The 12,853-nt window shown below is 50.4% G+C and overlaps 1 protein-coding gene across 2 annotated transcripts in view; it reads left to right on the forward strand.

The window, feature by feature from the left end:
- Nucleotides 1-12,853, forward strand: part of SYNDIG1 (synapse differentiation inducing 1) — a 109,315-nt gene that overhangs the window by 16,510 nt on the left and 79,952 nt on the right. The window lies entirely within an intron of this gene.

The following is a 12,853-nucleotide window of genomic DNA, read 5'->3' on the forward strand; positions in this document are numbered from 1 at the left end:
GGATGCCATGATCTTCGTTTTCTGAATGTTGAGCTTTAAGCCAACTTTTTCACTCTCCTCTTTCACTTTCATCAAGAGGCTTTTTAGTTCCTCTTCACTTTCTGCCATAAGGGTGGTGTCATCTGCATATCTGAGGTTATTGATATTTCTCCCGGCAATCTTGATTCCAGCTTGTGTTTCTTCTAGTCCAGTGTTTCTCTTGATGTACTCTGCATATAAGTTAAATAAGCGGGGTGACAATATACAGCCTTGACATACTCTTTTTCCTATTTGGAACCAGTCTGTTGTTCCATGTCCAGTTCTAACTGTTGCTTCCTGACCTGCATACAGATTTCTCAAGAGCCAGGTTAGGTGGTCTGGTATTCCCATCTCTCTCAGAATTTTCCACAATTTATTGTGACCCACACAGTCAAAGGCTTTGGCATAGTCAATAAAGCAGAAATAGATGTTTTTCTGGAACTCTCTTGCTTTTTTGATGATCCAGCGGATGTTGGCAATTTGATCTCTGGTTCCTCTGCCTTTCCTAAAACCAGCTTGAACATCAGGGAGTTCACGGTTCACGTATTGCTGACCAACCTAGATAGCATATTAAAAAGAAGAGACATTACTTTGCCAACAAAGGTCAATCTAGTCAAAGCTATGGTTTTTCTAGTAGTCATGTATGGATGTGAGAGTTGGACTATAGAGAAAACTGAGTGCCGAAGAATTAATGCTCCAACTGTGGTGTTGGAGGAGACTCTTGAGAGTCCCTTGGACTGCAAGGAGATCCAACCAGTCCATCCTAAAGGAAATCAGTCCTGAGTATTCATTGGAGGGACTGATGCTGAAGCTGCACCTCCAATACTTTGGCCACCTGATGGGAAGAACTGACCCATTTGAAAAGACCCTGATGCTGGGAGGGTTTGAAGGTGGGAGGAGGAGGGGATGACAGAGGATGAAATGGTTCAATGGCATCACTGACTCAATGGACATGAGTTTGAGTAAGCTCCGGGAGTTGGTGATAGACAGAGAGGCCTGGCGTGCTGTAGTCCATGGGGTCACAAAGAGTCGGGCACGACTGAGGACTGAACTGACTGTCTGATGAGGCATCACCTCACACGTATCAGAAGGGCTTTTATCAAAAAGACAACAAATCAGTTGTTGAAGAAAAGGGAACTGGTGCACTGATGGTGGAAATGTAAATTGGTACAGTTGCTATGGAAAACAGAATGGAGATTCCTAAAAACATAAAAATAGAACTACCATACAATCCAGCAATTTCACTTCTGGGTTTATGCAAAGAAAATGAACACAGTGGCTCAAAAATATATATGCACCTCTGTATTCACTATAGCATTATCTACCATAGCCAAGATATGGAAGCAATTGATAGATGGATAAAGAAGATGTGATTATATATAGCTATAGACACATATATAGCTATAAATATATACACCCATATATACAATGAAATATTATTTAGCTATAAAAAGAAGGAAATCCTGCCACTTGCAGCAACTTGGGTGGACCTTGAGGGCACTGTACTAAGTGAAGTAAGACAGAGAAAGATTAATACAATAGGATCTCACTTGTACATGGAATCTGAAAAAAAAAAAAAAAATGAACAAACTCCAAACTCATAGGCAGGCAGTGGTGGAGGGGTGGAGAAAAATGGGTGAAGAGGGTCAAAAGTTACAAACTCCAGTTATAAGATGAATGTCATGGGGTGTGCTGTGCAGCATGGTGACTGTGGTTAACAGTATTGCATTGTATATTTGAAACTTGCTAAGAGAGTAGATCTTAAAAGCTCTCATCACAAGAAAAACATTGTAAGTATGCCTGTGATGGATGTCAGTTAGACCTACTGTGATCATGTCACAATATATGCAAATGATCATACGCCACTCACTTGAAAGTGACATAATGTTATATGTCAATTAGGCTTCAGTAAAACAAAGACACAACTGCGGCAAGGGTTGCTTGGCTGCTTCTTGTACTCCGGAGAACCCGTCCCTGGGCACGAGTTGGAATGGGTACCAGATGACCCAGAAGCCCAGGGGGTGTGGGTGAGGCCACCTGACTCGACTGCTGCTCTCACAGCTGTAAAATGAAGAAGATGCTTCCCCACTTCCTTCTTGGAATTACTGTGAAAATGGAAATAAAGGGTGAAGTGGAGAGAAAACTTAGGTCGGGAACTGGGAAGGTTGGGAACTGAGAATGCTCGATCCTAAAAAAAAAAAAAAAAAAAAAAATCTTAAGTAGTTCTAGAGGCCTGGTGGGCTGCCGTCTATGGGGTCGCACAGAGTCGGACACGACTGAAACAACTTAGCAGCAGCAGCAGCAAAGATCTGTTTGACAACAATGAGAATACCCTTAGCACTACTGAACTGTACACTTGAAGATAGTCCAGATGGTAAATTTTATGTTGTGTATTTTTACCACAATAAAAAAAGACTCATATTAATTGGAGCTCAAAGGTTCTAATTACTAGCGACTAATTGATGTGGACTCTTCTGATATAGCCTCAGGAGTAACTCCTGCCACATCTCATCAATTATGTGTGAGTCACAAGTCACATTGTTTCTCAAAAGAATCTTCTAGAATGTGATGCTATCTTAGGCCCATAGTCAGAAACTGGGGCAAAGATTAATAGCAGCGATTTTGCACATTATGTGGGTGCATTCATTATTATGTGATTGAATTCTTGGTCTTGGAAATTTTGTTCAGTTCCATCATTCTCCAGAGATAAAAGGGACAGGTGAGAAAAACAGAAGTTTCATGTCCTCACAGGTCTAACAACTTCTCCAAATTTATGCAGAAATCAGTGGCAACGCTGATTTGGATCCGACCTTTTGCCTTTACATGTCTTGTTTTCTCCTTTTCCTTATTTGTGTGCAAAATGAAAATACCTGTTTAAAGAATTGTGTAAGTTCATAGGTTAGAAATGAAGCAGCAACAATAACAGAGAACCAGGGTCATGGGAGCTGAACTATAGGGGTTATTTTTCTGATGTGATACAAGCGAAGTGGGAGGTTGTGACTTGGCAACTCGGTGGAGTCAGGGCGAGGTCTTACCCACTTCTTGGTTCCCAGGTGGCTGCTTCAGCTCCAGACATCACATCTGAGATCAAGGCAAGAGGTGTGAGAGGTGGACACAGCCCCTCCAGAAGACATTTGCCCACAGCTATCTTGGGCTTGAAGCTGTGTGTGTGACCACTCTCGGTTATAAGAAAGCCTGGGGTAAGGAGGAGGATTTAACTTTTCCAGCCTCCAGGTGAAGGTGTGCAAAGGTGATGTCCTGTGGTGGGTTCTCCATTCAGCCAGTGATTGTCATCCACCTGTCAACTAGAAGAGTGCCAAGGGGTATTTTGGGATGCAGTGGGATGGGAAGACCAGACTGTGTGTACAGTAAGTCCCCTACACGTGAACAAGCTCCACTCCAAGAGTGCGATTGTAAGTCCAGTTTCTTCATAAGTTTAACAAACATTGTTTAGGTACCCAGCTAACACAATCAGCTGTACAGTCCTGTACTGTAATAGTTTATGGTGCTTTTTACACAAATAATACATTAAAAAAAAACATTAACCATGTTAAATCTTATAGTACGGTACCTTGAAAAGTACAGCAGTACCAGCTACATCGTGCTTTAATGCCTGCTTTCAGACATCCTGGACTTGAAATAAAGATATCGTATTACTGTACTCTGTAACAGACAGTAAAGCACACAAAAGCCCAACCACCTGTAGAGGATGCACGCGGTGACAATGTACACCAGACAACACGAAGTAGCTTATGTGATCGGACATGCGAATGCACATTTGCTCCTTTGAAAGGGAGCATTTTGAAGGTTCATGTGTAGGAGGCTTACTGTCCGTGTGAACACAAGGGACCACGGTGGTTTGCTGGTGACAATGCGTGTAGTGTGCAGGGGAGGGATGGCAGACAGGTGGAGACAAGGGAGGTGACAAACCTTGGGCTTGAGCCCAGCAGACAGGACCAAGGCTGAGCAGAGCTGGCTCAGCCCAAGAGACCATGTGCATCTCCTGGGGGCTGGTAAATGCAGGCTCTGGGGCAGCGGATCGGGGCAGGAGACCCTGCGTCCTCACCAGGCACCGAGCTGATGCTGTTGCCTCCCTCTGAGTGGCCTAGGTCCAAGTGGTTCGCAGATTTGGTGGCACAGTGGATTCACCAGGGGATGCTGAAAACTAGTTTATACACAGATAACGTGCAGAATACAAATTGAGTTCAATAATGTTTAAAGGAGCAGCTGAGTCGGCTCTTCTTACCGAAACACCTGTTAGAGCCACACTCGCCAAACTCTAACGCACATGAAACCCTCAGGGATTTGCAGACGGGCCAAGCCAGGCTCAGCAAGTCTGGGTCAGAGCCGGAAATCTGTGTTTCTAACAAGTGCCCTCTGATGCTGCTGCTGCCGGTCCCAGGTCACACTTTGCAGGCAGGTGCTAAAGGGCTGAGGGGTTGGGAGAGGGTGGGGGCATAGAAGAGGTGGACCATAACCCTTGTGCCTGGTGTGAGCTGAGGAAGGGTCCCAGCTGCGTAGTGGGAGAGGCCAGCATGCTGATAACCCTTACATGTGGGCTTATTAACTGTATGTAAACTCACATGGGGCTTCCCTGGTGGCTCCATGGTAAAGAATCCGCCTGCCAAGGTAGGAGACAGTAGAGGTTTGATCCTTGGGTCAGAGAAGGAAATGACTCCAGGAGAAGGAAACCCACCCCAGTATTCTTGCCTGGAAAACCCCATGGACAGAGGAGCCTGGCGGGCTGCAGTCCATGGGGTTGCAAAAGAGTCAGACAAAACTGAACAACTCAACAACAGCAACAGACTTGTACAGCCTGGATTTAGGGTCAAGAAGTAATGTATATTTAAAATTTATCTTATGTAATATTTTTTAAAGAACAAATGCTAGAGTTGGCCATTTCTGTGCCTCTAGGTTGACTGGGGTGAGTGTTGCAGGTCGCATGGCTATGGCCCAAGCCCAGGGGGCTGTCCCCCCATCCTACAGTCTCTATCATCTGTGCTCTGCTCTCTCCACTTCCAAACCAGAGACCAGTGCTGTTGGTGCTAGGAACATGATAGAATATCCCGCAAAGGCTCCAGAGCACTCCTTGGCTGGCAGGGGAGCTAAATGAACACAGGAATGCAAATGTGTAGACACCACAGTGTGTATGTGTTCACATGTGCATATGTGCACATGCGTGAATCATGCATGTCTCCTTCCTTCCATAATATCTTGACCCATGGGAGGTACAGTAGCTTGTTTGCAGACATGGGTTACAGCAGCAGTCCCCACCCCCAGTCCTCAGCCAGTTAGGAACTGGGCTGCCCAGCAGAAGGTGAGGGGCTGGCAAGCGAGCAAAGCTTCCCCTGTGCCTCCCCATCGCACTCCCCCAACGTTGCTCCCCATTGCCTGCTTTACTGCCTGAACCATTCCCCATTCCCGGTTTATAGAAAAATTGTCTTCCATGAAACAGGTTGGAGCTGAAATGTTGGCAACCACTGGGCTACCAATTCCTCTCCTCTCCCCACGCCCCTCCTTTGCACGGTGTCCCTCCCATTGAGAGGAGGAGTCTCTTTCTCTACTCTTGGGTGGGGCCTGGCCACCTGCTTCACTTTGACCCACACTGTCATGTGGGAGAATGATGTACTGGTTCTGAGAAGCCCTGGCTTCTTCTGCACTTGCCCTTCTGGACCTTGCCTGACTGGTGAAGGAGCCCTGGGCAGTGCAAGGTCCAGCCAGGAGCCACCAGTGGCACTGGTGGGGCTGACCTGAGCTTCCCGGTCCCAGTGAGCCCCAGTGATCACAGCCTCCTGAGTGATCCCAGGAGAGACCAGCCAAGAACCAAGGAGCCCGGCTCAGCCCACCTGGTCACCCAGAGGACTGTGAGCAAATAGAACAGCTGCAATTTTAACCTGCTAAATTTGGGGTGTTTGTTACACAGTGAATAATGACTGACGCCCACGGCTAGAAAAACCTGGGCTGGAAATATATCTGCATAAAAATATGTGTTTGAACTGCATTCAATACTGCAGCCTGTTTTTTGTTTTTTAAATTCTGGCCATGTTGCACAGCTTGCAGGATCCTGGTTCCCCAACCAGGGATTGAACCCAGGCCATGGCAGTGAAAAGGCTGAGTCCTAACACTGGACTGCCAGGAAATTCCCAATACTGCAGCCCTTGAGTGAAAGTCAGATGGGAGTTCACCATGCCACTCACTACCCTGCAGAGAGGAAAGGTGGGAAGTGACACGGCTGGCACCCCTGAGCCCCTGCAGAGTACCTGCCCCACGTGAGCTGCTGCCTCCTCAGGGCACTGGACCTAGCATCCCAGGCAGACATCACTCCTTCTTCACCCACACAAAGTGCTCAAAACAGTGTCGTGTGGACTGACCTCCCTGTCAGTGACCTAATTGTGGCTTCACTGCCCCAGGGTGGCTTGAGAACAGGTAGACCAGATGGATGAGTACTAGAGCAAGGTGGTGATAATCATCCAGGTTCCAGACTGTCCCCTGGGCTCCAGGACCAGCTGAGGAGGGGCCAGTGTCCTCTGTGGTGTGACCTAAGGATGTGGGTGCAGGGAGCCCACCCGATGGGCACACCGGCTCTGCCTAGAGAGCAGCATCTCCCTGGGTCGGCCTTCACTGAGGACTCTTCATCCTGGGCCCACATGCCTTTACCGACAAGCTGAGTGGGACTGGGTGTGGGTGTCTGCAGAACAAGAGTTGAATACGGAGACACCCTGTCTGCCAGGATGCTCAGCTAGAAGCACGGCTCTGGGTCAGCCAGGACTGAGCCCGGGCTCTGCTGACTCTGGGACAAAAGGGGGTGACATGTAAAAAACCTCCTGGGTTGTCATCATTTCTCCAGCGGTGACTCAGCCCTGTCAATGGTCTTGGCAAGTCTGAGCTGCCTGTGGAGGCCGAGATTCCTCCCAGTGCCCTGACCTAGAACTGGACATCCAGCTCCTTGTAGAAGACAATAGGGTTGGCAGACGAAGGTCACGTTCCTTCCTTGTTCCTTTACATACACACAGACTTGCATATGCACACACTGACATATTCACACACGTGTAGACACACACATAACATACCAACATAAACATGGGTACATTCAGTTACAGAAACACACACACTCACACCCTGAGCAGTAAATTCCACTGTGTGAACATCACTGCTGGACACAGCTGTTTTTGGGGGTTGAGCCAGGGGATAGTCCTAGGGGACACAGAGACGCCTCACGGGGCTACTCGATTCTTCATCAGGCAGCCCTCTCTCCAGGGCACCAGAGCTCCTGGCTCGTCCGGCTGGCAGATCTGAACGTGGCCCCCAGGAGTGGGTGCCTGCAAACAGCAGCAGAGGGGTGGTAGGAGGGAGGGGGCAGTGGGAGCCTGAGAGTACATGTCAGGCAAGGATGTGGGTGGATCGGGGGCCCGGGTTTTTAGGTAAACGGATTCTCTCCGTTCTCCTCCATGATGAGCAGCTGCAGGCAGAGTCAGCAAGGGGGTCTCTTCTGTTGTGCTTGGACCTCCTGGTGGCTGGTCTGTGTCCACACAGTGTTGGGGTTGGGGTCGGGGGAAGAGTACAGTTCCCAGAGGAGTTTATGTAAAGCTTGTCTTTGCAGCTTCTTGATTTTTACAGAGAGAGTTATTGCACCCAAAATAGCAGTCATGCTTTGCCTGTGAGCTCTTGGGATGGGGCTTGCTTGGGACGCTTGGAAACTGGAGAGAGGCTGGGGCGGAGGGGCGGTGGTGGGGAGGCGGCGGTGCAGAGACTGTGCTGGGGGCTCAGCGGTCCACTTGCCCAGGGCTGCGCCCTGGCTTATCCCATGCCCTGTGCAAAGGTATTCAACCTCTCTGTACCTCGGTCTTCCTGTGAATGAAGAGGAGGCCCCAGTTGCCCTGCCTAGGGTTGTTAGATGAGCTAAGATGAGGCAGCACTCAGTGATGTCAGCTGAAGTCAGGGCCAGCTCAAGGGGACGTGCACTCCCTCGTATGGGGCCTTGACCAAGGGTGGGCTTTGCATGGGGGGCCAAGCCATGCTGGGAACCTGGGCAGCCAGGGCCCAGGTGGGCACAGAGGAAGGTGGGACAGATGCCTAGTCAGAAGCCACTTCAGATGCTCTGTAAACTTGAACCATCCACGTGAGGCCAAGCCAGGGAACAGGCGAATCCCAGGGGATCCTGACCACCTCCCAGGCCTGGTAGGGGGTGCCCAGTACAGATAGCCCTGGACTTCCTCAGAGCCTGACTGCCATGCAGGCGAGGGTGGCTGTTGATAACAAGTGCCAGGAGAGGGCTTCCCAGGTGGCACTAGTGGTAAAGAATCCACCTGTCAATACAGGAGACAGACCTGGGTTCGATCCCTGGCTTGGGAAGATCCCCTGGAGAAGGGCACAGCAACCCACTCCAGCATTCTTGCCTGGAGAACCCCATGGACAGAGGAGCCTGGTAGGCTACAATCCATAGGGTCACAAAAAGTCGGACAGGACTGAAGCAACTTAGCACATGCACGCGCCAGGAGAGGGCAGGTGGAGTCCTGTGTAACATGAGGCTATGGAAGCATAGTCCTCACAAAAGTTAGGGAAACCCTGACTATTTTGTAAATATCATTCCCTTTCCAGTTTCTGTGAAATCAGTTTTGTTGGAAGAATTAATTACACCAGAAAACCTGACCACACAATCTTCCTTGCTCAGAAAGCCTGTACATTCATAATTATCTGTAAACCTTGTTAAAGGTTAAATGAACTCACTTCCTAGGCTGAGTTCCCCTTGGGGCAGGAAGCCCACATGTGTACACACTTCTTGAAGGTTGGTTCCTGATTTTAGTGTACTTATTTTAGCTATATTTTCCTCCAAATCCAAACTATCCTTGAAGTGAAATGAAAGTCGCTCAGTCGTGTCCGATTCTTCGCAGCACCATGGACTGTCCATGGAATTCTCCAGGCCAGAATTCTGGAGTGGGTAGCCGTCCCTTCTCCAGGGGATCTTTCTCCAGGGGATCTTCCCACTCAGAGATAGGACCCAGGTCTCCCACATGGCAGACTGATTCTTTACCAGCCAAGCCACATCCCTGGTATTAATATAAGTTCTGGAGGTGTGCAGGTGGCCTTTCCCTGAGTCTCCATGTGGAGCTGTGGTTGGTCTGACTTCCTCGGGCCACTCTGCTGACCAGGGACCCAGAGCTGGCACCATTTCCTAGTCACTGCTGAGTCCAGTATCGTGGACAGGGTGAAACCAGAGCCTGGCAGCAGAGGTGCATTGCCCACTCACAGCCAGACCAGGTCAGAGCAGGCTGAGTGTGACCAGTGCCCTCTTTCAGGCCCAACAGTGGCTGGTCTGGTGGTGAATCATGAACAAGCAGATTCAAGCAAATTCTCGGGTGTGAATGATCATGGACGTGAAGCAGGCACCTGGGACAGTGTGGGCTGGAAGCTTCTAGAAAGACCACTTCTCCATCCTGTGGACCACTGAGCATTTTTATGAGCCAGGCTATGATGTGAGCGACCAGGGAGTGAGGCTGGCGTCAGCCACTGGGACATGCATTCCTGGGGGGCGTGGGGCTGGGTAGGCAGTGTAGACTGTGGAAGAAGTCTGCAGGTTCACATGACAGGTAGACAGGCCACTGTGGTTCAGTTGCAAAGTCGTGTCTGACCCTTTGTGACCCCATGGACTGCAGCACACCAGGCTTCCCTGTCCTTCACCATCTCCCAGAGTTTGCTCAATCTCATGTCCATTGAGTCAGTGATGCCATCCAACCATCTCATCCTCTGTTGCCCCTTTCTCCTCCTGTCCTCAATCTTTGCCAGCATCAGAATCTTTTTCCAGTGAGTCAGCTCTTCACATCATGCGGCCAAAGTATTGGAGCTTCAGCTTCAGGATCAGTCCTTCCAATGAGTATTCAAGGTTGATTGCCTTTAGGATAGACTGGTTTGATCACCTTGCAGTCCAAGGGACTCTCAAGAGTCTTCTCCAGCACCACAGACAGGCCATTGGAATGTTATCTATGTAGTGGTCATGGATGGTAGCTGTAAGAAAATGACTTTGGAGCCGAGACCCTGAGGATAAGAAGGATCTGGCCAAGGCCAGACGTGTGTCGAGGGTGTGGGCACAGCAGATGAGACCAAGCAGACCTCACAGAGTTAGCCTCACTGATGGAGAGGTGGGATCACATGGCATCTCCAGGCGGAGGGCCAGAGCCAGGCTATGTTCTGAGTCCATCCAGACTCTCACAGGTGATTGGAGCATGAGAGAGAGGCTCTAGTTCCTGAGTGGTCCAACTCTGACCATGAAGGGGAAGCAGGTGGGTGGGGCAGGGCCAAAGATGCCTGGTTGGGATTGGGCTGCCGGTGTCACGCAGGAAGAGGCAAGTGGAGGATAGCTCAGGTCTGGGACCACATGGCTATGAGACTTGGATGCCCTCGAGGCTGGGCTCCTGTCCTGTTTGCTCACTGCCCCGTGTCCAGGGCCTGAAATTCATCTGAATCCCAGAGGGCATTCTGTGCTATACGGAGGTGGGAGAGGAACACAGGGAAAGCGGGCTGATCCCCTGAAGTACCAGGGGGTACCCAGCTGGCTGCCAGCTCAGAGGGGACATGTTGCCTGCCAGTGTGGACACCACCAGCACCACCAGGCTCAGAGGAGGGTACTGAGCCCAAGGACTGGCTGAGCCTACCAGAGGGAGAGGGAAGAAAGGAAAGATGAAGGAAGGAGCTAGAGTTCTCCTGACTTGTAGAGTCTGACTCCTGGAGACCCAGGATCAGCCCAGGAAACAGAAATCAGGAGACACAGAGTCTTCAGGCTCAGCCCTTCGAGATCTCAGGCCACAGGAGCCCAGGCTGGGGGCTCAGTCACCCCCTTCATTTACCAAGTATTGGGGCCAGGGAGGCAGGAGAGGAACAGAGGCTTCTCCAAGAAGGTGAGGGAATTGTGAGTGTGAGTGTGGTTTGTGATGGTGTGTTAGAGATCACGCCGTGGGCTTGGGGTGTGAGGTGATCAGACGGTGAGGGACGTCCGGTCCCTGGGTTGGAGTTCAGCGCTGGGGGCGGTGGTGGAGGCTTGATGCTCCGGGGGGAGGATGCAGAGAGGGGAGGGAACCCCTTGAGGAGCCAGGGAGCTGGGTGAACCCTGAAACCACAGAACAGTGACGTAAGGGGTGGTTGGTGGAGGGTGTGACATCTCCCCCTTGTGAGTGGTTCCCGCAGGTGGGATGAGGGAGCAGGCAGGGCAGGGCTGCCAGGACCGGCCACAGGGAGGACCCAGGGCTCCAGTGTGGTCCCTGTTCCCTCTGCTGTGCAGAAGCCCGGAGTGATTGCCCAGCGGAGCCCCTGCGTGCTGGGGAGGGGACCCTGAGGAGGCACCACATGGTTCTGGCTCTCAGGACGCCCCTAGGGTGGGAGGAACTTGACAGCCCTCCTCCCCCTCCAAGGTGGATTCCCAGATGCCCTCTATCCCCACGGGTGGGTGTGAGGTCCCTCCCAGCACTCAGTGTCTCTGTAGGTGCCCCTGCTGGGAACAGTTATACTGCTCAATTCAAGGTCCCAGAAATGCCAGTTCTCATTTGTTATATAGCATCGGTCAGTTAGAAAGAATTTCTATTTATTGGAACAGTCACTCTTGTACCTACTATGATTGTGGTCATTGACACTGTGCTTATTACACTTACTCTGAATAAGGTAAGGCAGGGACCTAGCCTGGGAAAGAACACATGTATCCGAGTTCCACTGAGGTGGGTTGTGCCAGCTCAACTCTGTGACCTGAGGCCAGGGAGAGCGGGTCTCTCTAAGCCGCTTCAGGTGACAGGCCTGCCCTCCATGGGCGGGAAGCATCTTTCACACCCACCTGCCTGCTGCCCCACCTCGCTGGAGTTTGGCTACATGACCACTTTTGGGGGGATACCCTCCACCTTGCTGCCTTTGGGGGAGATACAAACACTCATCCTTTGTTGCCCTCTCCCCATTTATGTCTTGAGCTTAATCGAGTTTATAATCTGAACCCATGTCATTCCATTCCCCTGGTTACCTGGTTTACGAAGAGTGATGGCAAGGAGGCTGGGGCATCACCTGGGTTGGGACCAGAAGGCATCTTGGGTGAGACTCACTTCATTGACAATTCTAGCCTCTGACAGTGTTGGTTAGGTTGGAATAAACATGGTGAACTTTCCTTTATCACAAACCAGTGGGGTTTTACTCAGACCTAAGGTCGAATCCTAAAACTTGGCCTTCACTTTGTTCAGACTTAAAATGGCAGCGATTCTGAGTAACCCCAAACTTTTGAGGGCATTGAACAAGATCACCTGGGGGAAGTATATGGACCTAGCCTAACAGTAACTGCCCGACAGGTGGGATTGTTACTGTTTTGTGTTTGGTAGCCATCAGGTTGCCCTACATTGCAGCGGCAGCAGGAGAGGAACCCTGTGTCTTGCATTTCTGTGTGCATTCTCAGGTAAGTTTGTCACTTTCTGCCCAAATGCTGCTTCATGCTGACAGGGTTGCCTGGAATCTGCTGGCTGACCTGCAGGCCCTTCCGGCCGTGCAGTTTGCAGTCCGTGGACACGGAGCGTCTCTGTCTTTACTTAGTTTTGCAATTGCGTTAATGGTGTCTCGGTAGTTTTGGGTGTACACATTTCAGCTTCTTTTGTTAAATGTATTTTATTCTTGATTCTCAAAGCATGGTGTTGTGTGTGATGGTATGGGGGTAGGCTTCCAAGAGACCTGGGCGTAAGCTCTGCCTCTCTTCCTGACCAGCAGCTTGAGGCAGCTTCTCTCACGTCTGCTCCCTCCTCCATAAAGTGAGAGTCAGGTCCATTAGTAGTGGGGTCGGCAAGGTGATCACCCAGGGTAATGAACGCGAGAGTGCTCA

The sequence above is a fragment of the Capra hircus genome, chromosome 13 (genome assembly GCF_001704415.2).
Source record: "Capra hircus breed San Clemente chromosome 13, ASM170441v1, whole genome shotgun sequence".
NCBI classification, from domain to species: Eukaryota; Metazoa; Chordata; class Mammalia; order Artiodactyla; family Bovidae; genus Capra; species Capra hircus.